The following is a 26,805-nucleotide window of genomic DNA, read 5'->3' on the forward strand; positions in this document are numbered from 1 at the left end:
AAATCTGCTCAAAAGCTTTTCTCTCTATTAGAGAAAGCTGTTTCATTCAATATTCAGTGCAAATCTTGCCAAACTGAAACAAGCTTATGTCTTATGAAATAAAATGTTTTCTGCAATGCTGTAAGACAGTTTTTAATGTGTTAGAAGTTATATACACAAAAACTTATGTTAGGACTTCAATGATCAAGATTGTCAGTTTACAGCTTTCTGAGTCCAGTAATGCTGAAATAGTGTTTCTGTTGAAATGAAGTGAAATCAAGCCCAAATCTGCTCAAAAGCTTTTCTCTCTATTAGATAAAGCTGTTTCATTCAGTATTCAGTGCAAATCATGCCAAACTGAAACAAGCTGATGCCTTATGAAGTACAATGTTTTCTGTAATGCTGTAAGACAGTTTTTAATGTGTTAGAAGTTATATGCACAAAAACTTATGTTAGGACTTCAATGATCAAGATTGTCAGTTTACAGCTTTCTGAGTCCAGTAATGCTGAAATAGTGTTTCTGTTCAAATGAAGTGAAATCAAGCCCAAATCTGCTCAAAAGCTTTTCTCTCTATTAGAGAAAGCTGTTTCATTCAGTATTCAGTGCAAATCTTGCCAAACTGAAACTTGCTTATGTCTTATGAAATAAAATGTTTTCTGCAATGCTGTAAGACAGTTTTAATGTGTTAGAAGTTATATACACAAAAACTAATGTTAGGACTGCAATGATCAACATTGTCAGTTTACAGCTTTCTGAGTCCAGTAATGTTGAAATAGTGTTTCTTTTCAAATGAAGTGAAATCAAGCCCAAATCTGCTCAAAAGCTTTTCTCTCTATTAGAGAAAGCTGTTTCATTCAGTATTCAGTGCAAATCTTGCCAAACTGAAACATGCTTATGTCTTATGAAATAAAATGTTTTGTGCAATGCTGTAAGACAGTTTTTAATGTGTTAGAAGTTATATGCACAAAAACTTATGTTAGGACTTCAATGATCAAGATTGTCAGTTTACAGCTTTCTGAGTCCAGCAATGCTGAAATAGTGTTTCTGTTGAAACGAAGTGAAATCAAGCCCAAATCTGCTCAAAAGCTTTTCTCTCTATTAGATAAAGCTGTTTCATTGAGTATTCAGTGCAAATCTTGCCAAACTGAAACAAGCTTATGTCTTATGAAATAAAATGTTTTCTGCAATGCTGTAAGACAGTTTTTAATGTGTTAGAAGTTATATACACAAAAACTTATGTTAGGACTTCAATGATCAAGATTGTCAGTTTACAGCTTTCTGAGTCCAGTAATGCTGAAATAGTGTTTCTGTTGAAATTAAGTGAAATCAAGCCCAAATCTGCTCAAAAGCTTTTCTCTCTATTAGATAAAGCTGTTTCATTCAGTATTCAGTGCAAATCATGCCAAACTGAAACAAGCTGATGCCTTATGAAGTACAATGTTTTCTGTAATGCTGTAAGACAGTTTTTAATGTGTTAGAAGTTATATGCACAAAAACTTATGTTAGGACTTCAATGATCAAGATTGTCAGTTTACAGCTTTCTGAGTCCAGTAATGCTGAAATAGTGTTTCTGTTCAAATGAAGTGAAATCAAGCCCAAATCTGCTCAAAAGCTTTTCTCTCTATTAGAGAAAGCTGTTTCATTCAGTATTCAGTGCAAATCTTGCCAAACTGAAACTTGCTTATGTCTTATGAAATAAAATGTTTTCTGCAATGCTGTAAGACAGTTTTAATGTGTTAGAAGTTATATACACAAAAACTAATGTTAGGACTGCAATGATCAACATTGTCAGTTTACAGCTTTCTGAGTCCAGTAATGTTGAAATAGTGTTTCTTTTCAAATGAAGTGAAATCAAGCCCAAATCTGCTCAAAAGCTTTTCTCTCTATTAGAGAAAGCTGTTTCATTCAGTATTCAGTGCAAATCTTGCCAAACTGAAACATGCTTATGTCTTATGAAATAAAATGTTTTGTGCAATGCTGTAAGACAGTTTTTAATGTGTTAGAAGTTATATGCACAAAAACTTATGTTAGGACTTCAATGATCAAGATTGTCAGTTTACAGCTTTCTGAGTCCAGCAATGCTGAAATAGTGTTTCTGTTGAAACGAAGTGAAATCAAGCCCAAATCTGCTCAAAAGCTTTTCTCTCTATTAGATAAAGCTGTTTCATTGAGTATTCAGTGCAAATCTTGCCAAACTGAAACAAGCTTATGTCTTATGAAATAAAATGTTTTCTGCAATGCTGTAAGACAGTTTTTAATGTGTTAGAAGTTATATACACAAAAACTTATGTTAGGACTTCAATGATCAAGATTGTCAGTTTACAGCTTTCTGAGTCCAGTAATGCTGAAATAGTGTTTCTGTTGAAATTAAGTGAAATCAAGCCCAAATCTGCTCAAAAGCTTTTCTCTCTATTAGATAAAGCTGTTTCATTCAGTATTCAGTGCAAATCTTGCCAAACTGAAACAAGCTTATGCCTTATGAAGTACAATGTTTTCTGCAATGCTGTAAGACAATTTTTAATGTGTTAGAAGTTATATGCACAAAAACTTATGTTAGGACTTCAATGATCAAGATTGTCAGTTTACAGCTTTCTGAGTCCAGTAATGCTGAAATAGTGTTTCTGTTCAAATGAAGTGAAATCAAGCCCAAATCTGCTCAAAAGCTTTTCTCTATATTAGAGAAAGCTGTTTCATTCAGTATTCAGTGCAAATCTTGCCAAACTGAAACTTGCTTATGTCTTATGAAATAAAATGTTTTCTGCAATGCTGTAAGACAGTTTTTAATGTGTTAGAAGTTATATACACAAAAACTAATGTTAGGACTGCAATGATCAAGATTGTCAGTTTACAGCTTTCTGAGTCCAGTAATGTTGAAATAGTGTTTCTGTTCAAATGAAGTGAAATCAAGCCCAAATCTGCTCAAAAGCTTTTCTCTCTAATAGAGAATGCGGTTTCATTCAGTATTCAGTGCAAATCTTGCCAAACTGAAACAAGCTTATGTTTTATGACATGAAATGTTTTTTGCAGTGCTTGTAAGACAGTTTTTAATGTGTTAGAAGTTATATACACAAAAACTTGTGTTAGGACTTCAATGATCAAGATTGTCAGTTTACAGCTTTCTGAGTCCAGTAATGCTGAAATAGTGTTTCTGTTCAAATGAAGTGAAATCAAGCCCAAATCTGCTCAAAAGCTTTTCTCTCTATTAGAGAAAGCTGTTTCATTCAGTATTCAGTGCAAATCTTGCCAAACTGAAACATGCTTATGTCTTATGAAATAAAATGTTTTCTGCAATGCTGTAAGACAGTTTTTAATGTGTTAGAAGTTATATACACAAAAACTAATGTTAGGACTGCAATGATCAAGATTGTCAGTTTACAGCTTTCTGAGTCCAGTAATGTTGAAATAGTGTTTCTGTTCAAATGAAGTGAAATCAAGCCCAAATCTGATCAAAAGCTTTTCTCTCTATTAGATAAAGCTGTTTCATTCAATATTCATTGCAAATCTTGCCAAACTGAAACAAGCTTATGCCTTATGAAGTACAATGTTTTCTGCAATGCTGTAAGACAGTTTTTAATGTGTTAGAAGTTATATGCACAAAAACTTATGTTAGGACTTCAATGATCAAGATTGTCAGTTTACAGCTTTCTGAGTCCAGCAATGCTGAAATAGTGTTTCTGTTGAAACGAAGTGAAATCAAGCCCAAATCTGCTCAAAAGCTTTTCTCTCTATTAGAGAAAGCTGTTTCATTCAGTATTCAGTGCAAATCTTGCCAAACTGAAACTTGCTTATGTCTTATGAAATAAAATGTTTTCTGCAATGCTGTAAGACAGTTTTTAATGTGTTAGAAGTTATATACACAAAAACTAATGTTAGGACTGCAATGATCAAGATTGTCAGTTTACAGCTTTCTGAGTCCAGTAATGTTGAAATAGTGTTTCTGTTCAAATGAAGTGAAATCAAGCCCAAATCTGCTCAAAAGCTTTTCTCTCTAATAGAGAATGCGGTTTCATTCAGTATTCAGTGCAAATCTTGCCAAACTGAAACAAGCTTATGTTTTATGAAATGAAATGTTTTTTGCAGTGCTTGTAAGACAGTTTTTAATGTATTAGAAGTTATATACACAAAAACTTGTGTTAGGACTTCAATGATCAAGATTGTCAGTTTACAGCTTTCTGAGTCCAGCAATGCTGAAATAGTGTTTCTGTTGAAACGAAGTGAAATCAAGCCCAAATCTGCTCAAAAGCTTTTCTCTCTATTAGATAAAGCTGTTTCATTGAGTATTCAGTGCAAATCTTGCCAAACTGAAACAAGCTTATGTCTTATGAAATAAAATGTTTTCTGCAATGCTGTAAGACAGTTTTTAATGTGTTAGAAGTTATATACACAAAAACTTATGTTAGGACTTCAATGATCAAGATTGTCAGTTTACAGCTTTCTGAGTCCAGTAATGCTGAAATAGTGTTTCTGTTGAAATGAAGTGAAATCAAGCCCAAATCTGCTCAAAAGCTTTTCTCTCTATTAGATAAAGCTGTTTCATTCAGTATTCAGTGCAAATCTTGCCAAACTGAAACAAGCTTATGCCTTATGAAGTACAATGTTTTCTGCAATGCTGTAAGACAGTTTTTAATGTGTTAGAAGTTATATGCACAAAAACTTATGTTAGGACTTCAATGATCAAGATTGTCAGTTTACAGCTTTCTGAGTCCAGTAATGCTGAAATAGTGTTTCTGTTCAAATGAAGTGAAATCAAGCCCAAATCTGCTCAAAAGCTTTTCTCTATATTAGAGAAAGCTGTTTCATTCAGTATTCAGTGCAAATCTTGCCAAACTGAAACTTGCTTATGTCTTATGAAATAAAATGTTTTCTGCAATGCTGTAAGACAGTTTTTAATGTGTTAGAAGTTATATACACAAAAACTAATGTTAGGACTGCAATGATCAAGATTGTCAGTTTACAGCTTTCTGAGTCCAGTAATGTTGAAATAGTGTTTCTGTTCAAATGAAGTGAAATCAAGCCCAAATCTGCTCAAAAGCTTTTCTCTCTAATAGAGAATGCGGTTTCATTCAGTATTCAGTGCAAATCTTGCCAAACTGAAACAAGCTTATGTTTTATGAAATGAAATGTTTTTTGCAGTGCTTGTAAGACAGTTTTTAATGTGTTAGAAGTTATATACACAAAAACTTGTGTTAGGACTTCAATGATCAAGATTGTCAGTTTACAGCTTTCTGAGTCCAGTAATGCTGAAATAGTGTTTCTGTTCAAATGAAGTGAAATCAAGCCCAAATCTGCTCAAAAGCTTTTCTCTCTATTAGAGAAAGCTGTTTCATTCAGTATTCAGTGCAAATCTTGCCAAACTGAAACATGCTTATGTCTTATGAAATAAAATGTTTTCTGCAATGCTGTAAGACAGTTTTTAATGTGTTAGAAGTTATATACACAAAAACTAATGTTAGGACTGCAATGATCAAGATTGTCAGTTTACAGCTTTCTGAGTCCAGTAATGTTGAAATAGTGTTTCTGTTCAAATGAAGTGAAATCAAGCCCAAATCTGATCAAAAGCTTTTCTCTCTATTAGATAAAGCTGTTTCATTCAATATTCAGTGCAAATCTTGCCAAACTGAAACAAGCTTATGCCTTATGAAGTACAAAGTTTTCTGCAATGCTGTAAGACAGTTTTTAATGTGTTAGAAGTTATATGCACAAAAACTTATGTTAGGACTTCAATGATCAAGATTGTCAGTTTACAGCTTTCTGAGTCCAGCAATGCTGAAATAGTGTTTCTGTTGAAACGAAGTGAAATTAAGCCCAAATCTGCTCAAAAGCTTTTCTCTCTATTAGATAAAGCTGTTTCATTGAGTATTCAGTGCAAATCTTGCCAAACTGAAACAAGCTTATGTCTTATGAAATAAAATGTTTTCTGCAATGCTGTAAGACAGTTTTTAATGTGTTAGAAGTTATATACACAAAAACTTATGTTAGGACTTCAATGATCAAGATTGTCAGTTTACAGCTTTCTGAGTCCAGTAATGCTGAAATAGTGTTTCTGTTGAAATGAAGTGAAATCAAGCCCAAATCTGCTCAAAAGCTTTTCTCTCTATTAGATAAAGCTGTTTCATTCAGTATTCAGTGCAAATCTTGCCAAACTGAAACAAGCTTATGCCTTATGAAGTACAATGTTTTCTGCAATGCTGTCAGACAGTTTTTAATGTGTTAGAAGTTATATGCACAAAAACTTATGTTAGGACTTCAATGATCAAGATTGTCAGTTTACAGCTTTCTGAGTCCAGTAATGCTGAAATAGTGTTTCTGTTCAAATGAAGTGAAATCAAGCCCAAATCTGCTCAAAAGCTTTTCTCTCTATTAGAGAAAGCTGTTTCATTCAGTATTCAGTGCAAATCTTGCCAAACTGAAACTTGCTTATGTCTTATGAAATAAAATGTTTTCTGCAATGCTGTAAGACAGTTTTTAATGTGTTAGAAGTTATATACACAAAAACTAATGTTAGGACTGCAATGATCAAGATTGTCAGTTTACAGCTTTCTGAGTCCAGTAATGTTGAAATAGTGTTTCTGTTCAAATGAAGTGAAATCAAGCCCAAATCTGCTCAAAAGCTTTTCTCTCTAATAGAGAATGCGGTTTCATTCAGTATTCAGTGCAAATCTTGCCAAACTGAAACAAGCTTATGTTTTATGAAATGAAATGTTTTTTGCAGTGCTTGTAAGACAGTTTTTAATGTGTTAGAAGTTATATACACAAAAACTTGTGTTAGGACTTCAATGATCAAGATTGTCAGTTTACAGCTTTCTGAGTCCAGTAATGCTGAAATAGTGTTTCTGTTCAAATGAAGTGAAATCAAGCCCAAATCTGCTCAAAAGCTTTTCTCTCTATTAGAGAAAGCTGTTTCATTCAATATTCAGTGCAAATCTTGCCAAACTGAAACAAGCTTATGTCTTATGAAATAAAATGTTTTCTGCAATGCTGTAAGACAGTTTTTAATGTGTTAGAAGTTATATACACAAAAACTTATGTTAGGACTTCAATGATCAAGATTGTCAGTTTACAGCTTTCTGAGTCCAGTAATGCTGAAATAGTGTTTCTGTTGAAATGAAGTGAAATCAAGCCCAAATCTGCTCAAAAGCTTTTCTCTCTATTAGATAAAGCTGTTTCATTCAGTATTCAGTGCAAATCTTGCCAAACTGAAACAAACTTATGCCTTATGAAGTACAATGTTTTCTGCAATGCTGTAAGACAGTTTTTAATGTGTTAGAAGTTATATGCACAAAAACTTATGTTAGGACTTCAATGATCAAGATTGTCAGTTTACAGCTTTCTGAGTCCAGTAATGCTGAAATAGTGTTTCTGTTCAAATGAAGTGAAATCAAGCCCAAATCTGCTCAAAAGCTTTTCTCTCTATTAGAGAAAGCTGTTTCATTCAGTATTCAGTGCAAATCTTGCCAAACTGAAACTTGCTTATGTCTTATGAAATAAAGTGTTTTCTGCAATGCTGTAAGGCAGTTTTTAATGTGTTAGAAGTTATATACACAAAAACTAATGTTAGGACTGCAATGATCAAGATGGTCAGTTTACAGCTTTCTGAGTCCAGTAATGTTGAAATAGTGTTTCTGTTCAAATGAAGTGAAATCAAGCCCAAATCTGCTCAAAAGCTTTTCTCTCTAATAGAGAATGCGGTTTCATTCAGTATTCAGTGCAAATCTTGCCAAACTGAAACAAGCTTATGTCTTATGAAATGAAATGTTTTTTGCAGTGCTGTAAGACAGTTTTTAATGTGTTAGAAGTTATATACACAAAAACTTATGTTAGGACTTCAATGATCAAGATTGTCAGTTTACAGCTTTCTGAGTCCAGTAATGCTGAAATAGTGTTTCTGTTCAAATGAAGTGAAATCAAGCCCAAATCTGCTCAAAAGCTTTTCTCTCTATTAGATAAAGCTGTTTCATTCAGTATTCAGTGCAAATCTTGCCAAACTGAAACAAGCTTATGCCTTATGAAGTACAATGTTTTCTGCAATGCTGTAAGACAGTTTTTAATGTGTTAGAAGTTTATATGCACAAAAACTAATGTTAGGACTGCAATGATCAAGATTGTCAGTTTACAGCTTTCTGAGTCCAGTGATGCTGAAATAGTGTTTCTGTTCAAATGAAGTGAAATCAAGCCCAAATCTGCTCAAAAGCTTTTCTCTCTATTAGAGAATGCGGTTTCATTCAGTATTCAGTGCAAATCTTGCCAAACTGAAACAAGCTTATGTCTTATGAAATGAAATGTTTTTTGCAGTGCTGTAAGACAGTTTTTAATGTGTTAGAAGTTATATACACAAAAACTAATGTTAGGACTTCAATGATCAAGATTGTCAGTTTACAGCTTTCTGAGTCCAGTAATGCTGAAATAGTGTTTCTGTTGAAATGAAGTGAAATCAAGCCCAAATCTGCTCAAAAGCTTTTCTCTCTATTAGATAAAGCTGTTTCATTCAGTATTCAGTGCAAATCTTGCCAAACTGAAACAAGCTTATGTCTTATAAAATAAAATGTTTTCTGCAATGCTGTAAGACAGTTTTTAATGTGTTAGAAGTTATATACACAAAAACTAATGTTAGGACTGCAATGATCAAGATTGTCAGTTTACAGCTTTCTGAGTCCACTAATGTTGAAATAGTGTTTCTGTTCAAATGAAGTGAAATCAAGCCCAAATCTGCTCAAAAGCTTTTCTCTCTATTACAGAAAGCTGTTTCATTCAATATTCAGTGCAAATCTTGCCAAACTGAAACAAGCTTATGCCTTATGAAGTACAATGTTTTCTGCAATGCTGTAAGACAGTTTTTAATGTGTTAGAAGTTATATGCACAAAAACTAATGTTAGGACTGCAATGATCAAGATTGTCAGTTTACAGCTTTCTGAGTCCAGTAATGTTGATATAGTGTTTCTGTTCAAATGAAGTGAAATCAAGCCCAAATCTGCTCAAAAGCTTTTCTCTCTATTAGAGAAAGCTGTTTCATTCAATATTCAGTGCAAATCTTGCCAAACTGAAACAAGCTTATGCCTTATGAAGTACAATGTTTTCTGCAATGCTGTAAGACAGTTTTTAATGTGTTAGAAGTTATATGCACAAAAACTTATGTTAGGACTTCAATGATCAAGATTGTCAGTTTACAGCTTTCTGAGTCCAGTGATGCTGAAATAGTGTTTCTGTTGAAATGAAGTGAAATCAAGCCCAAATCTGCTCAAAAGCTTTTCTCTCTATTAGATAAAGCTGTTTCATTCAGTATTCAGTGCAAATCTTGCCAAACTGAAACAAGCTTATGTCTTATGAAGTACAATGTTTTCTGCAATGCTGTAAGACAGTTTTTAATGTGTTAGAAGTTATATGCACAAAAACTTATGTTAGGACTTCAATGATCAAGATTGTCAGTTTACAGCTTTCTGAGTCCAGTAATGCTGAAATAGTGTTTCTGTTGAAATGAAGTGAAATCAAGCCCAAATCTGCTCAAAAGCTTTTCTCTCTATTAGATAAAGCTGTTTCATTCAGTATTCAGTGCAAATCTTGCCAAACTGAAACAAGCTTATGTCTTTTGAAGTACAATGTTTTCTGCAATGCTGTAAGACAGTTTTTAATGTGTTAGAAGTTATATGCACAAAAACTTATGTTAGGACTTCAATGATCAAGATTGTCAGTTTACAGCTTTCTGAGTCCAGTAATGCTGAAATAGTGTTTCTGTTCAAATGAAGTGAAATCAAGCCCAAATCTGCTCAAAAGCTTTTCTCTCTATTAGATAAAGCTGTTTCATTCAGTATTCAGTGCAAATCTTGCCAAACTGAAACAAGCTTATGCCTTATGAAGTACAATGTTTTCTGCAATGCTGTAAGACAGTTTTTAATGTGTTAGAAGTTATATGCACAAAAACTTATGTTAGGACTGCAATGATCAAGATTGTCAGTTTACAGCTTTCTGAGTTCAGTAATGCTGAAATAGTGTTTCTGTTGAAATGAAGTGAAATCAAGCCCAAATCTGCTCAAAAGCTTTTCTCTCTATTAGATAAAGCTGTTTCATTCAGTATTCAGTGCAAATCTTGCCAAACTGAAACAAGCTTATGTCTTATGAAGTACAATGTTTTCTGCAATGCTGTAAGACAGTTTTTAATGTGTTAGAAGTTATATGCACAAAAACTTATGTTAGGACTTCAATGATCAAGATTGTCAGTTTACAGCTTTCTGAGTCCAGTAATGCTGAAATAGTGTTTCTGTTGAAATGAAGTGAAATCAAGCCCAAATCTGCTCAAAAGCTTTTCTCTCTATTAGATAAAGCTGTTTCATTCAGTATTCAGTGCAAATCTTGCCAAACTGAAACAAGCTTATGCCTTATGAAGTACAATGTTTTCTGCAATGCTGTAAGACAGTTTTTAATGTGTTAGAAGTTATATGCACAAAAACTTATGTTAGGACTTCAATGATCAAGATTGTCAGTTTACAGCTTTCTGAGTCCAGTAATGCTGAAATAGTGTTTCTGTTCAAATGAAGTGAAATCAAGCCCAAATCTGCTCAAAAGCTTTTCTCTCTATTAGATAAAGCTGTTTCATTCAGTATTCAGTGCAAGTCTTGCCAAACTGAAACAAGCTTATGTCTTATGAAGTACAATGTTTTCTGCAATGCTGTAAGACAGTTTTTAATGTGTTAGAAGTTATATGCACAAAAACTAATGTTAGGACTACAATGCTCAAGATTGTCAGTTTACATATTTCTGAGTCCAGTAATGTTGAAATAGTGCTTCTGTTCAAAAGAAGTGAAATCTAACCCAAACCTGCTCAAAAGCTTTTCTCTCTATTAGAGAAAGCTGTTTCATTCAGTATTCAGTGCAAATCTTGCCAAACTGAAAGACGCTTATGCCTTATGAAATACAATGTTTTCTGCAATGTTGTAAGACAGTTTTTAATGTGTTAGAAGTTATATGCACAAAAACTTATGTTAGGACTTCAATGATCAAGATTGTCAGTTTACAGCTTTCTGAGTCCAGTAATGTTGAAATAGTGCTTCTGTTTAAATGAAGTGAAATCAAGCCCAAATCTGCTCAAAAGCTTTTCTCTCTATTAGAGAAAGCTGTGTCATTCAGTATTCAGTGCAAATCTTGCCAAACTGAAACATGCTTATGCCTTATGAAATACAATGTTTTCTGCAATGCTGTAAGACAGTTTTTAATGTGTTAGAAGTTATATGCACAAAAACTTATGTTAGGACTTCAATGATCAAGATTGTCAGTTTACAGCTTTCTGAGTCCTGCAATGTTGAAATAGTGCTTCTGTTCAAATGAAGTGAAATCTAGCCCAAATCTGCTCAAAAGCTTGTCTCTCTATTAAAGAAAGCTGTTTCATTCAATATTCAGTGCAAATCTTGCCAAACTGAAACATGCTTATGTCTTATGAAATAAAATGTTTTCTGCAATGCTGTAAGACAGTTTTTAATGTGTTAGAAGTTATATACACAAAAACTAATGTTAGGACTTCAATGATCAAGATTGTCAGTTTACAGCTTTCTGAGTCCAGTAATGTTGAAATAGTGCTTCTGTTCAAATGAAGTGAAATCTAGCCCAAATCTGCTCAAAAGCTTGTCTCTCTATTAGAGAAAGCTGTTTCATTCAATATTCAGTGCAAATCTTGCCAAACTGAAACATGCTTATGTCTTATGAAATAAAATGTTTTCTGCAATGCTGTAAGACAGTTTTTAATGTGTTAGAAGTTATATACACAAAAACTAATGTTAGGACTTCAATGATCAAGATTGTCAGTTTACAGCTTTCTGATTCCAGTAATGTTGAAATAGTGCTTCTGTTCAAATGAAGTTAAATCAAGCCCAAATCTGCTCAAAAGCTAGTCTCTCTATTAGAGAAAGCTGTTTCATTCAGTATTCATTGCAAATCTTGCCAAACTGAAAGATGCTTATGCCATATGAAATACAATGTTTTCTGAAATGCTGTAAGACAGTTTGTAATGTGTAAGAAGTTATATGCACAAAAACTTATGCTAGGACTTCAATGATAAAGATTGTCAGTTTACAGCTTTCTGAGTCCAGTAATGTTGAAATAGTGCTTCTGTTCAAATGAAGTGAAATCTAACCCAAATCTGCTCAAAAGCTTGTCTCTCTATTAGAGAAAGCTGTTTCATTCAGTATTCAGTGCAAATCTTGCCAAACTGAAAGATGCTTATGCCATATGAAATACAATGTTTTCTGAAATGCTGTAAGACAGTTTGTAATGTGTAAGAAGTTATATGCACAAAAACTTATGCTAGGACTACAATGCTCAAGATTGTCAGTTTACATATTTCTGAGTCCAGTAATGTTGAAATAGTGCTTCTGTTCAAAAGAAGTGAAATCTAACCCAAACCTGCTCAAAAGCTTTTCTCTCTATTAGAGAAAGCTGTTTCATTCAGTATTCAGTGCAAATCTTGCCAAACTGAAAGATGCTTATGCCTTATGAAATACAATGTTTTCTGCAATGTTGTAAGACAGTTTTTAATGTGTTAGAAGTTATATTCACAAAAACTTATGTTAGGACTTCAATGATCAAGATTGTCAGTTTACAGCTTTCTGAGTCCAGTAATGTTGAAATAGTGCTTCTGTTTAAATGAAGTGAAATCAAGCCCAAATCTGCTCAAAAGCTTTTCTCTCTATTAGAGAAAGCTGTGTCATTCAGTATTCAGTGCAAATCTTGCCAAACTGAAACATGCTTATGCCTTATGAAATACAATGTCTTCTGCAATGCTGTAAGACAGTTTTTAATGTGTTAGAAGTTATATGCACAAAAACTTATGTTAGGACTTCAATGATCAAGATTGTCAGTTTACAGCTTTCTGAGTCCTGCAATGTTGAAATAGTGCTTCTGTTCAAATGAAGTGAAATCTAGCCCAAATCTGCTCAAAAGCTTGTCTCTCTATTAAAGAAAGCTGTTTCATTCAATATTCAGTGCAAATCTTGCCAAACTGAAACATGCTTATGTCTTATGAAATAAAATGTTTTCTGCAATGCTGTAAGACAGTTTTTAATGTGTTAGAAGTTATATACACAAAAACTAATGTTAGGACTTCAATGATCAAGATTGTCAGTTTACAGCTTTCTGAGTCCAGTAATGTTGAAATAGTGCTTCTGTTCAAATGAAGTGAAATCTAGCCCAAATCTGCTCAAAAGCTTGTCTCTCTATTAGAGAAAGCTGTTTCATTCAATATTCAGTGCAAATCTTGCCAAACTGAAACATGCTTATGTCTTATGAAATAAAATGTTTTCTGCAATGCTGTAAGACAGTTTTTAATGTGTTAGAAGTTATATGCACAAAAACTTATGTTAGGACTTCAATGATCAAGATTGTCAGTTTACAGCTTTCTGAGTCCAGTAATGTTGAAATAGTGCTTCTGTTCAAATGAAGTGAAATCTAGCCCAAATCTGCTCAAAAGCTTGTCTCTCTATTAGAGAAAGCTGTTTCATTCAATATTCAGTGCAAATCTTGCCAAACTGAAACATGCTTATGTCTTATGAAATAAAATGTTTTCTGCAATGCTGTAAGACAGTTTTTAATGTGTTAGAAGTTATATGCACAAAAACTAATGTTAGGACTTCAATGATCAAGATTGTCAGTTTACAGCTTTCTGAGTCCAGTAATGTTGAAATAGTCCTTCTGTTCAAATGAAGTGAAATCAAGCCCAAATCTGCTCAAAAGCTAGTCTCTCTATTAGAGAAAGCTGTTTCATTCAATATTCAGTGCAAATCTTGCCAAACTGATAGATGCTTATGCCATATGAAATACAATGTTTTCTGCAATGCTGTAAGAAAGTTTTTAATGTGTTAGAAGTTATATGCACAAAAACATATGTTAGGACTTCAATGATCAAGATTGTCAGTTTACAGCTTTCTGAGTCCAGTAATGTTGAAATAGTGCTTCTGTTCAAATGAAGTGAAATCTAGCCCAAATCTGCTCAAAAGCTTGTCTCTCTATTAGAGAAAGCTGTTTCATTCAGTATTCAGTGCAAATCTTGCCAAACTGATAGATGCTTAAACCTTATAAAGTACAATGTTTTCTGCAATGCTGTAAGACAGTTTTTAATGTGTTAGAAGTTATATGCACAAAAACTTATGTTAGGACTTCAAAGATCAAGATTGTCAGTTTACAGCTTTCTGAGTCCAGTCAACCTGGTCTCACAGAATTCTGTGAAATGTCCACGGGCCCTTAACTCAAAATCCGTGAAGCCATCACGGAATTGCCCCAAATTCCGTGACCCGGCCACGGATATTTCTCCAACGCAAGTCAATGACACTGACCTCCCGTGGTCCACACACGGATACCCGTTTCAATGACGGAGTACAGAACTCGCTGAACGGACGTGCTTTCTCATTTGGAAACGCAACATTTGAAGTATTTGTTTCTTTTCCAACATCAAATGCCATAAAGACGTTAACCAGACAGCTGTTGTAGTTATTGCATTGTCCTGTCATCATAAAAATTACGTTTGTTTCAGTTAGATTACCAAAGTCCCGTGATGGCATGGACCTCAACAACCTGACCTCACTCACTTGTTTAGGAACCTGTAAGCTTTTCGACGACTCTGTTGCAATGGCATGTAATTAACTTGGCATTTTTTCTCATCCTGTCATCATAAAATCCAGTTTGATGGCGTTTTACACACATTTTGGCTATAGTCAGAACTAAAATCTGTGATAGGAGCACGGAGTGAGTCTGTGCTGAGATCACGGATAACTCTAACGCAAGTCAATGGCACTCATCTTCCGTGGTCCGTACAGGGAAACTCGTTTCAGTGATGGAGTACAGACCTCACTCAATGGACGTGCTATCTCATCTGGAAACGCAACAATTTAAGTATTTTTTTTTTTCAACACCAAATACCATAATCAACCTGACTGTTATTGTAACTATTGCATTGTCCTGCCATCATACAAATTCACTTTGATTCTGTTAGCCTAACTAAAATCTGTGATAGGAGCACGGAGTGAGTCTGTGCTGAGATCACGGATAACTCTAACGCAAGTCAATGACACTCATCTTCCGTGGTCCACACACGGAAAGGCAGTTCGTGATTTTGTCACGTAATTTAATCTATTTATTCGTGGCAGGCACACGTTTATTTCCTTATTTTCGTGATTGCAGCACGTTTTTTTAAACTAATGCATTTCAACTGGAGGCATCTTTCGTGCATCAGCACGATATTTTCTGATTAATTATTATTATTATTATTTTATTTTCCACAGGACAACAGAAGAAACTCACTGAAACTTGAAAAAAAAATCGGAGCTTAACTTACTGTACAAAACTGAGCAACATACTGTATTGCTGGTGACAAAAACACATTAAAAAATTTTTAGCTGTAAAATGCGCAATGGTTCTTTTTTTACTTTTCATTGATTTGAATCACGTTCAAGAAGTCCCATTCAGCACACATCGCGATACTTTCCATCAGTTTACAAGAGCCGCAGGTTGGGTGAGTTATACACATAGACAGTAAAAGAAATGGACACAGCGACCCCATTGGAACTCAATACTGCGGTCAAGCCAGCCGCACTTCAGAAAAACACCGTCAAGCCAGCCGCGAGTGAAATTTATATGCGCGTGTATTACTATAATTACGGCAATAGCAGGAACAACAGAGAGGGAACGCGCTTTCAGAGCTTTTCATCTATACGTTCAGATTTGATCTATGACGACCTTTTTCGCCCATCTGCTCTAATATTCGTGTAACTTAATTGTTTTCCTTGACTGCTCTGTATTACTATAATTTTCAGCCTTTCAAAGCATTACAATTATTAGTAGAAAATGAGATATACTAAATTCATTGATTTAGAAGACACTTTTTTATGATGAGAAAGAAGCAATTAAAGGTCAGTTCTTAAAGAAGACATCCCATACTATATCCATACCTCACATAAAACCATTTTACTGGAGACTTTTAGAGATATAGGATAATATTACACTTTACAAGTCTTTAAAGATCCCATTTCTTATTTCTTATAAGGGACTTCGCATACTATATGCAAACTTAATATCAAACCATTGTACAACAGCATTTTTGAGATATGGGACATTATTACACTTTAAAGGGTTATAAAGATCATATTTCTAATAAATAGAAAAAAACAATGGTCAGTTCTTATCAGGGACGTCCCATACTATATACACAAAAAATCATTTTGCTAAAGCATTTTTGAGATATGGGTCCATATGGCGATTAAGAGGGCTATAAAGACCCCTATAGCAGAGTACAAAACTTTTTATCCACAGGAAGAAGGAGGCGGAAACCGGCCATCAATCAAATAAGGCTTTTAATAACAAAATAAACACAAAACACTGCGACAGCCCTTCACGGACGACTGTCGCTTACAAACAAAAACCAAGTACAAACTAAAATCATGGCCTGGCCTGGCCCTCTCTCGTTGTTCACTGTCGTCGCCCCCTCTTTTGTATCCTTCCATCTCCACCGTGGGACGCGAGACCGGTGAGTGGAGCAGGCGTCGCTCATTTCCAGTCACTCCACTGGCCTCATTCCGTTCTCATGGCTCGCGGCCCCGCCCCACTCATCACAACCCTATTTCTAATAAGTAGAAGAAAAACAAAGGTCAGTTCATATAAGGGACATCCCAAACTATATGCAAACCTCATATCAAACCATTTTACTGCAGCATTTTTGAGATATGCGTCCATATCGCGATTTAGAGGGCTATAAAGTCAACATTTCTAATAAGTAGAAAAAAACAAAGGTCAGTTCTTATCAGGGACATCACATACTATTTGCACCCTTCATATGAAACCATTTTACTGCAGCATTTTTGAGATATTGGACAATACAATGATTTAGAGGGCGATAAAGACACCATTTCTAATGAGTAGAAAAAAACAATAGTCAGTTCTTATCAGGGACATCCCATACTATATGCACACTTCATATGAAACCATTTTACTGCAGCATTTTTAATATATGGGACAATACAATGATTTAAAGGGCTATAAAGACACCATTTCTAATAAGTAGAAAAAAACAATAGTCTGTTCCTATAAGGGATTTCCCATACTATATGCACACCTCATATCAAAACCTTTTACTGCAGCATTTTTGACATATGGGTCCAAATGGTGATTTCGATGGCTATAAAGACACCATTTATAATAAGTAGAAAAAAACAATGGTCAGTTCTTATAAAGCACATGCCATACTATATGCACACCTCATATCAAAGCATTTTACTGCAGCATGTTTGAGATATGGGTCCATATGGCAATTTAGAGTGCTATAAAGACCCCATTTCTAATAAGTAGAAAAAAATAATAGTCAGTTCTCATCAGTGACGTCCCATACTATGAGCACATCTCATATCAAACCATTTTACTGCAGCTTTTTCCAGAAATGGGAAATTATTACACTTTAACGGGCTGTGAAGATCCCATTTCTAATAAGTAGAAAAAAACAATGGTCAGATCTTATAAAGGACATTCCATACTATATGCACAAATCATATCAAACCATTTTACTGCAGCATTTTTGAGATATGGGTCCATGTGGCAATTTAGAGGGCTATAAAGACAACATTTCTAATAAGTAGAAAAAAACAATAGTCAGTTCTTATCAGGGACGTCCCATACTATATGCACCCTTCATATGAAACCATTTTACTGCAGCATTTTTAAGATACGAGACATTTTTACACTTTAAAGGGCTGTAAAGATCCCATTTCTAATAAGTAGAAAAAAACAAAAGTCAGTTCTTATCAGGGACATCCCATACTATATGCACACCTCATATCAAACCATTTTACTGCAGAATTTTCGAGATATGGGACATTATTATATTTTAAAGGGCTATAAAGATCCCATTTCTAATAAGTAGATAAAAACAATGGTATGTTCCTATAAGGGATGTCCCATACTATATGCACACCTCATATCAAACCCTTTTACTGCAGCATTTTTGAGATATGGGTCCAAATGGTGATTTAGAGTGCTACAAAGACCCCATTTCTAATAAGTAGAAAAAAACAATGGTCAGTTCTTATAAAGGACATGCCATACTATATGCACACCTCATATCAAACCATTTTACTGCAGCATTTTCGAGATATGGGACATTATTACACTTTAAAGGGCTATAAAGATCCCATTTCTAATAAGTAGAAAAAAATGAAAGTCAGTTCTTATCAGGGACATCCCATAATATATGCACACCTCATATCAAACCATTTTACTGCAGCATTTTCGAGATATGGGACATTATTACACTTTAAAGGGCTATAAAGATCCCATTTCTAATAAGTAGAAAAAAACGAAAGTCAGTTCTTATCAGGGACATCCCATAATATATGCACACCTCATATCAAACCATTTTACTGCAGCATTTTCGAGATATGGGACATTATTAAACTTTAAATGGCTGTAAAGATCCCATTTCTAATAAGTAGAAAAAAACAACAGTCAGTTCTTATCTGGGATGTCCCATACTATATGCACACCTCATTTCAAACCATTTTACTGCAGCATTTTTCAGATATGGGACAATACAATGATTTAGAGGGCTATAAAGACACCATTTCTAATAAGTAGAAAAAAAACAATAGTCAGTTCTTATCAGGGACGTCCCATACTATATGCACACCTCATATCAAACCATTTTACTGCAGCATTTTCAAGATACGGGACATTATTACACTTTAAATGGCTGTAAAGATCCCATTTCTAATAAGTAGAAAAAAACAATGGTCAGTTCTTATCAGGGATGTCCCATACTATATGCACACCTCATATCAAACCATTTTACTGCAGCATTTTCGAGATATGGGACATTATTACATTTTAAATGGCTGTAAAGATCCCATTTCTAATAAGTAGAAAAAAGCAACAGTCAGTTCTTATCAGGGATGTCCCATACTATATGCACACCTCATATCAAACCATTTTACTGCAGCATTTTCAAGATATGGGACATTATTACAATTTAAAGGGTCATAAAGATCCCATTTCTAATAAGTAGAAAAAAACAAAAATCAGTTCTTATCAGGGACATCCCATACTATATGCACACCTCATATCAAACCATTTTACTGCAGCATTTTCAAGATATGGGACATTATTACACTTTAAAGGGCTATAAAGATCCCATTTCTAATAAGTAGAAAAAAACAAAAGTCAGTTCTTATCATGGACATCCCATACTATATGCACACCTCATATCAAACCATTTTACTGCAGCATTTTCGAGATATGGGACATTATTACACTTTAAATGGCTGTAAAGATCACATTTCTAATAAGTAGAAAAAAGCAACAGTCAGTTCTTATCAGGGATGTCCCATACTATATGCACACCTCATATCAAACCATTTTACCGCAGCATTTTCAAGATATGGGACATTATTACACTTTAAAGGGCTATAAAGATCCCATTTCTAATAAGTAGAAAGAAACAAAAGTCAGTTCTTATCAGGGACATCCCATACTATATGCACACCTCATATCAAACCATTTTACTGCAGCATTTTTGAGATATGGGTCCAAATGGTGATTTGGAGGGCTATAAAGACATCATTTCTAATAAGTAGAAAAAAACAATGGTCAGTTCTTATAAAGGACATCCCATGCTATATGCACACCTCATATCAAACCCTTTTACTGCAGTATTTTTGAGATATGGGACATTATTACACTTTGAAGGGCTATAAAGACCCCATTTCTAATAAGTAGAAAAAAACAATGGTCAGTTCTTATCAGGGATGTCCCATACTATATGCACACCTCATATCAAACCATTTTACTGCAGCATTTTCGAGATATGGGACATTATTACATTTTAAATGGCTGTGAAGATCCCATTTCTAATAAGTAGAAAAAAGCAACAGTCAGTTCTTATCAGGGATGTCCCATACTATATGCACACCTCATATCAAACCATTTTACTGCAGCATTTTTGAGATATGGGTCCAAATGGTGATTTGGAGGGCTATAAAGACCCCATTTCTAATAAGTAGAAAAAAACAATGGTCAGTTCTTATAAAGGACATGCCATACTATATGCACACCTCATATCAAACCATTTTACTGCAGCATTTTCGAGATATGGGACATTATTACACTTTAAATGGCTGTAAAGATCCCATTTCTAATAAGTAGAAAAAAACAATGGTCTGTTCCTATAAGGGATGTCCCATACTATTTGCACACCTCATATCAAACCATTTTACTGCAGCATTTTTAAGATACGGGACATTATTACACTATAAAGGGCTGTAAAGATCCCATTTCTAATAAGTAGAAAAAAACAAAAGTCAGTTCTTATCATGGACATCCCATACTATATGCACACCTCTTATCAAACCACTGTACTGCAGCATTTTCGAGATATGGGACATTATTACACTTTAAATGGCTGTAAAGATCCCATTTCTAATAAGTAGAAAAAAACAATAGTCAGTTCTTATCAGGGACCTCCCATACTATATGCACACCTCATATCAAACCATTTTACTGCAGCATTTTCAAGATACGGGACATTATTACACTTTAAATGGCTGTAAAGATCCCATTTCTAATAAGTAGAAAAAAACAATGGTCTGTTCCTATAAGGGACGTCCCATACTATTTGCACACCTCATATCAAACCATTTTACTGCAGCATTTTTAAGATACGGGACATTATTACACTATAAAGGGCTGTAAAGATCCAATTTCTAATAAGTAGAAAAAAACAAAAGTCAGTTCTTATCATGGACATCCCATACTATATGCACACCTCTTATCAAACCATTTTACTGCAGCAGTTTTGAGATATGGGACATTATTACACTTTAAATGGCTGTAAAGATCCCATTTCTAATAAGTAGAAAAAAACAACAGTCAGTTCTTATCTGGGATGTCCCATACTATATGCACACCTCATATTAAACCATTTTACTGCAGCATTTTTCAGATATGGGACAATACAATGATTTAGAGGGCTATAAAGACACCATTTCTAATAAGTAGAAAAAAACAATAGTCAGTTCTTATCAGGGATGTCCCATACTATATGCACACCTCATATCAAACCATTTTACTGCAGCATTTTCAAGATATGGGACATTATTACACTTTAAAGGGCTATAAAGATCCCATTTGTAATAAGTAGAAAAAAAGAATAGTCAATTCTTATCAGGGACCTCCCATACTATATGCACACCTCATATCAAACCATTTTACTGCAGCATTTTCGAGATATGGGTCCAAATGGTGATTTGGAGGGCTATAAAGACGTAATTTCTAATAAGTAGAAAAAAACAATGGTCAGTTCTTATCAGGGACGTCCCATACTATATGCACACCTCATATGAAACCATTTTACTGCAGGACTTTTGAGATATGGGACATTATTACACTTTAACGGGCTTTAAAGATCCCATTTCTAATAAGTAGAAAAAAACAATGGTCAGTTCTCATAAGGGACATCCCATACTATATGCACACATAATGGTTTGATATAAAACCCAGTCTACTGCAACATTAATGAGATATGGACCTATATTGTGCTTTAGGGGGCTATAAAGATAAAGGGTATATTCACTTCAGAGGCTCATAGAGAAATGTAATGTTTTCTAAAATCTATGAGTAAATCCATGGAAAACATTTTACTGTATGGTTTTTTTAAGAGCTAGCAAGTATTTCACATATAGAGTTATAAAACATTACATTTATCTATTCCAATAATAATAATAATAATAATAATAAACAATTGTCATAAGGGACATCACCAAATATGTGCAGCCATTATAAAAAACATTTCAGTTTACCAATCTGGAACTGCATGCATTCAGAGTCAGTTCTGAGACTTTGCTTAACTTTGAGACATGTAGAAATGTCAGCTTATAAAAGTAGAGGAAAACGATGCCCATTTCATGCAAGGCACCTCCTACTTTATTAGCACAGCTAAAATAAAATCTGGGTACTTTGGCAGTTTGGACTTACATGTATTCTAATTCAACAAAATGCTATTTAACTACATAAGTAGGAACACTTACTATTTTTAAAAGGCACACAATAATACTACCTTCGTGCAGAGTTCAGTGTCAATCCTGCTCCAGCAAACCTTTCTGTAACTATGAATTGTTCCTGACTCTTAATTAGATTAGGGTTGGAACTGAACTTTAAGGGAGATTTCCAGAAACAAGACTGGGGATACGATATGATCCATTCATCCATTGAATGAAAGCTACTCTAAACTTTCACAGAGCAAAGACTCCATATTTGGTGTTTAGAAAGTGTGTGAAGTATAGTGTGACAGACAAGTGTGTGTGACTTCATATTTGCTGAAAGAATAGGGAGTGCCTTGCATGCAAAGGCCATTATTTTTATCTACTGTATGTATTTAACCTGATGTTTATATAAACCTCAAAACTGGGGAAAAAATATCCAGTCTATAATATATATATAAAGTAGCTCATATTCTATCAGCACAGATAGTCTGAAGTCTGATATATATATATATATATATATATATATATATATATATATATATATATATATATAAATTTGGATGTATGCAACAAACTGCCAAAGTACACAGACTTCAGATTATCTGTGCTGATAGAATATGAGCTACTTTGTAAGAAAAGGCCATTATTTCTTTTAAGTATTTGAAAAAAACATTTCTATAGGTTGCAAAAAATGAGGAAATATTAAAATGTATTTGAGTGTTCTATATGAATGCATGCTTCTACAAACTGCCACAGTACACAGACTTCACATTAGGTGTGCTTAAAATGTAGGAGGAACTTTAGAAGGAATGGCCTTTTTTTAAACTTATTTGAAATAGTTCTCAAAACTGGAGTTTCTGAGGATTTTCTTGATTTTTAACCCCAAATTGCTATCGTAAAATATCTTTATACACCAAATACTTCAGTAAAATAGTTTTATATAAGGTGTGCTTGTGGGATGTCCCATGTACTAACTGACTTTGTATTCTGAATAACATTGTATTCTTCTACTTATTAGAAATGGGGTCTTTCTAGGCCTCTGAAACAGAATACATTTCAGAAAAAAAGAAAAACATCTTTGCAAAATGCTAGAAATGCAGTAAAACTTTTTTATATAAGGTGTGAACATAGTATGGCACCTCCAATATACAAACTAAATATTGTTTTTTTTTTCAACTTATTAGAAATGGGGGTTCCACTTTATATTGTGTCCCTAATACCTGTGTACTTAGTAATTAGATGTGTATGTAGTATGTAACCACAGTGTAAGTACACATTGGTACATAGTATCTATAGCTCTAATGTTTGTGTAACTACATATTTGTAATAACCCATTGAATGGTATGTGTAAGTACAAATGTGCAACAGGACATTGGTGATAAAATTTATTGGTAAGAAAGTACAAATGTGTAACAGGACTAATAGCAATATTCAATTTATTATGTAATTACCCCTATGTTACACTGCAGTGGCAAGTAAATTAGGCTTTACATATAAAATGTGGTTGGTGTCCACAATGTTGCACTTTAAATGAAGTCGACAGTTCCTGAGGAGTTACCATGTAAGTACACGGGTATTAAAGTGGTGCACCAACTCCTCCCACTTTACAGAACCCTAAACCCACCCATCTCCACCACCTGGATCAAATGGTTCAAATTACTCTTATACATATTGTTGTTACAAAATGTAGATTTACATGTCCTGTTATACATTTGTACTTGCACAAACCATTCTGAGGGTTGTTACAAAAATATTATAGCCATGGATACTATATACCAATGTATACTTACACTGTGTTATATATTACGTATACATGTAGTTACATTGTATATACACAGGTATTAAGAACACTTAAGATAATGTGGGAGCGACATGGGATATTTATAGCCCAAAGAATCACCATATAGTCCCATATCTGAAAATGCTGCTGTAAAATGGTTTGATATGAGGTGTGCATATAGTATGGCATGTGCTTTATAAGAACTGACCATTGTTTTTTCTACTTATTAGAAATGGGATCTTTACAGCCCTTTAAAATGTAATAATGTCTCGAATCTTAAAAATGCTGCAGTAAAATGGTTTGATATGAGGTGTGCATATAGTATGGGACGTCCCTGATAAGAACTGACTATTCTTTTTTCTACTTATTAGAAATTGGATCTTTATAGCCCTTTAAAGTGTGATAATGTCCCATATCTCAAAAATGCTGCAGTAAAAGGGTTTGATATGAGGTGTGCATATAGTATGGGATGTCCTTTATAAGAACTGACCATTGTTTTTTTCTACTTATTAGAAATGATGTCTTTATAGCCCTCCAAATCACCATTTGGACCCATATCTCAAAAATGCTGCAGTAAAATGGTTTGATATGAGGTGTGCAAATAGTATGGGACGTCCCTTATAGGAACAGACCATTGTTTTTTTCTACTTATTAGAAATGGGATCTTTACAGCCATTTAAAGTGTAATAATGTCCCATATCTCGAAAATGCTGCAGTAAAATGGTTTGATATGAGGTGTGCATATAGTATGGCATGTCCTTTATAAGAACTGACCATTGTTTTTTTCTACTTATTAGAAATGGGGTCTTAACAGCCATTTAAAGTGTAATAATGTCCCGTATCTTGAAAATGCTGCAGTAAAATGGTTTGATATGAGGTGTGCATATAGTATGGCATGTCCTTTATAAGAACTGACCATTGTTTTTTTCTACTTATTAGAAATTATGTCTTTATAGCCCTCCAAATCACCATTTGGACCCATATCTCAAAAATGCTGCAGTAAAATGGTTTGATATGAGGTGTGCAAATAGTATGGGACGTCCCTTATAGGAACAGACCATTGTTTTTTTCTACTTATTAGAAATGGGATCTTTACAGCCATTTAAAGTGTAATAATGTCCCATATCTCGAAAATGCTGCAGTAAAATGGTTTGATATGAGGTGTGCATATAGTATGGCATGTCCTTTATAAGAACTGACCATTGTTTTTTTCTACTTATTAGAAATGGGGTCTTTGTAGCACTCTAAATCACCATTTGGACCCATATCTCAAAAATGCTGCAGTAAAATGGTTTGATATGAGGTGTGCATATAGTGTGGGAGGTCCCTGATAAGAACTGACTGTTGTTTTTTTCTACTTATTAGAAATGGGATCTTAACAGCCATTTAAAGTGTAATAATGTCCCGTATCTTGAAAATGCTGCAGTAAAATGGTTTGATATGAGGTGTGCATATAGTATGGCATGTCCTTTATAAGAACTGACCATTGTTTTTTTCTACTTATTAGAAATTATGTCTTTATAGCCCTCCAAATCACCATTTGGACCCATATCTCAAAAATGCTGCAGTAAAATTGTTTGATATGAGGTGTGCATATAGTATAGCATATCCTTTATAAGAACTGACCATTGTTTTTTTCTACTTATTAGAAATGGGGTCTTTATAGCCCTTTAAAGTGTAATAATGTCCCATATCTCAAAAATGCTGCAGTAAAATTGTTTGATATGAAGTTTGCATATAGTATGCGAAGTCCCTTATAAGAACTGACCATTGTTTTTTTCTACTTGTTAGAAATGGGATCTTAAAAGACATGTAAAGTGTAATATTATCCTATATCTCTAAAAGGCTCCAGTAAAATGGTTTTATGTGAGGTATGGATATAGTATGGGATGTCTTCTTTAAGAACTGACCTTTAATTGCTTCTTTCTCATCATAAAAAAGTGTCTTCTAAATCAATGAATGTCCCATATCTCGTTTTCTACTAATAATTGTAATGCTTTGAAAGGCTGAAAATTATAGTAATACAGAGCAGTCAAGGAAAACAATAAGTTACACGAATATTAGAGCAGATGGGCGAAAAAGGTCGTCATAGATCAAATCTGAACGTATAGATGAAAAGCGCTCTGAAAGCGCGTTCCCTCTCTGTTGTTCCTGCTATTGCCGTAATTATAGTAATACACGCGCATATAAATTTCACTCGCGGCTGGCTTGACGGTGTTTTTCTGAAGTGCGGCTGGCTTGACCGCAGTAACTCAATTGAGACAAATGAAGCCCAGTTTTAGCGTTTTTTAGCACTTCCGTTTCTGACGCGCAGACTCAAACGAAGCTTGACGACGTCAGCAACCTGTCTGACAGATGTAAATGTTCTAGTAGCTGTGCGTGCAAACTGCCATCGTTAATCTTGCAGAGACGGCGAGCTTGAGCGGGGAGTTCTTTGGCGTGAGTGAGCAGGAGTAAGTATTCTGATTAATTATTTTGTATAGTATTTTAAAATGTAACGCCAGTACGCCATATTAAGTTATTTGCCTGCGAGCATCTCCTCCTGTCTGTACGGTAATGCGACAGAGAGCCGAGTGGTTATGACGCAATCGTTAGCCTATTTTTTACAAAAACTGTTTCTACGGGGTCATAATGTAACATAGAAGATAATGGAGCCCTTTATACATTGTCGTGTATCTTTAGAAATAAATAATGGACAAACAGAGTCTTTAAACGCCTCAGATGTAAAGTTATTCGCTGTCAAAGTGACGCCAAAATTAATGGGAGTCAATGGGAATGCTAACGCAAGTGAAGTTCTGCTAAAAGATGGCAGCCCCCACCCGACTTCAACTTCCGGTCGAGTTCCTTGCCCCTTGGTTATACAGTCTATGGTGAGTAGTAGTAAATATGCTCTTTTAATGCCTGTCATAAAATGTATTCTGTCTTCTTTATTAATCAGATGAGCGCCTTATGTTTACTCTCTGTATTACATCGGTCATCCGAGGCTGTCTTTGAGTTTCGTTGTGTTTAACTAAATGAACAACTGGTTAAACTCTATCGGTCACGTGACGTG

At 34.3% G+C, this 26,805-nt stretch overlaps 2 long non-coding RNA genes across 3 annotated transcripts; one reads left to right on the plus strand and one right to left on the minus strand.

Moving 5' to 3' along the window:
- Positions 1 to 18,594: 18,594 nt before the first annotated feature.
- Positions 18,595 to 20,768, minus strand: LOC127935076 (uncharacterized). 2 transcript variants are annotated; one of them, XR_008147968.1, is made up of 3 exons: positions 20,616 to 20,768; positions 20,048 to 20,189; positions 18,595 to 19,053 (listed from the first exon to the last, which is right to left on the minus strand). It is a non-coding gene; the product is annotated as an uncharacterized LOC127935076 (long non-coding RNA). The 2 variants fall into 2 exon arrangements; XR_008147967.1 differs by having other exon boundaries at positions 19,764 to 20,189.
- A 3,402-nt stretch (positions 20,769 to 24,170) lies between these two features.
- On the plus strand, positions 24,171 to 25,371 carry LOC127934876 (uncharacterized). Its single transcript, XR_008147924.1, has 3 exons — positions 24,171 to 24,488; positions 24,631 to 24,914; positions 25,199 to 25,371. It is a non-coding gene; the product is annotated as an uncharacterized LOC127934876 (long non-coding RNA).
- Positions 25,372 to 26,805: the final 1,434 nt, after the last annotated feature.

Source organism: Carassius gibelio, chromosome A19 (genome assembly GCF_023724105.1).
Source record: "Carassius gibelio isolate Cgi1373 ecotype wild population from Czech Republic chromosome A19, carGib1.2-hapl.c, whole genome shotgun sequence".
NCBI lineage: Eukaryota > Metazoa > Chordata > Actinopteri > Cypriniformes > Cyprinidae > Carassius > Carassius gibelio.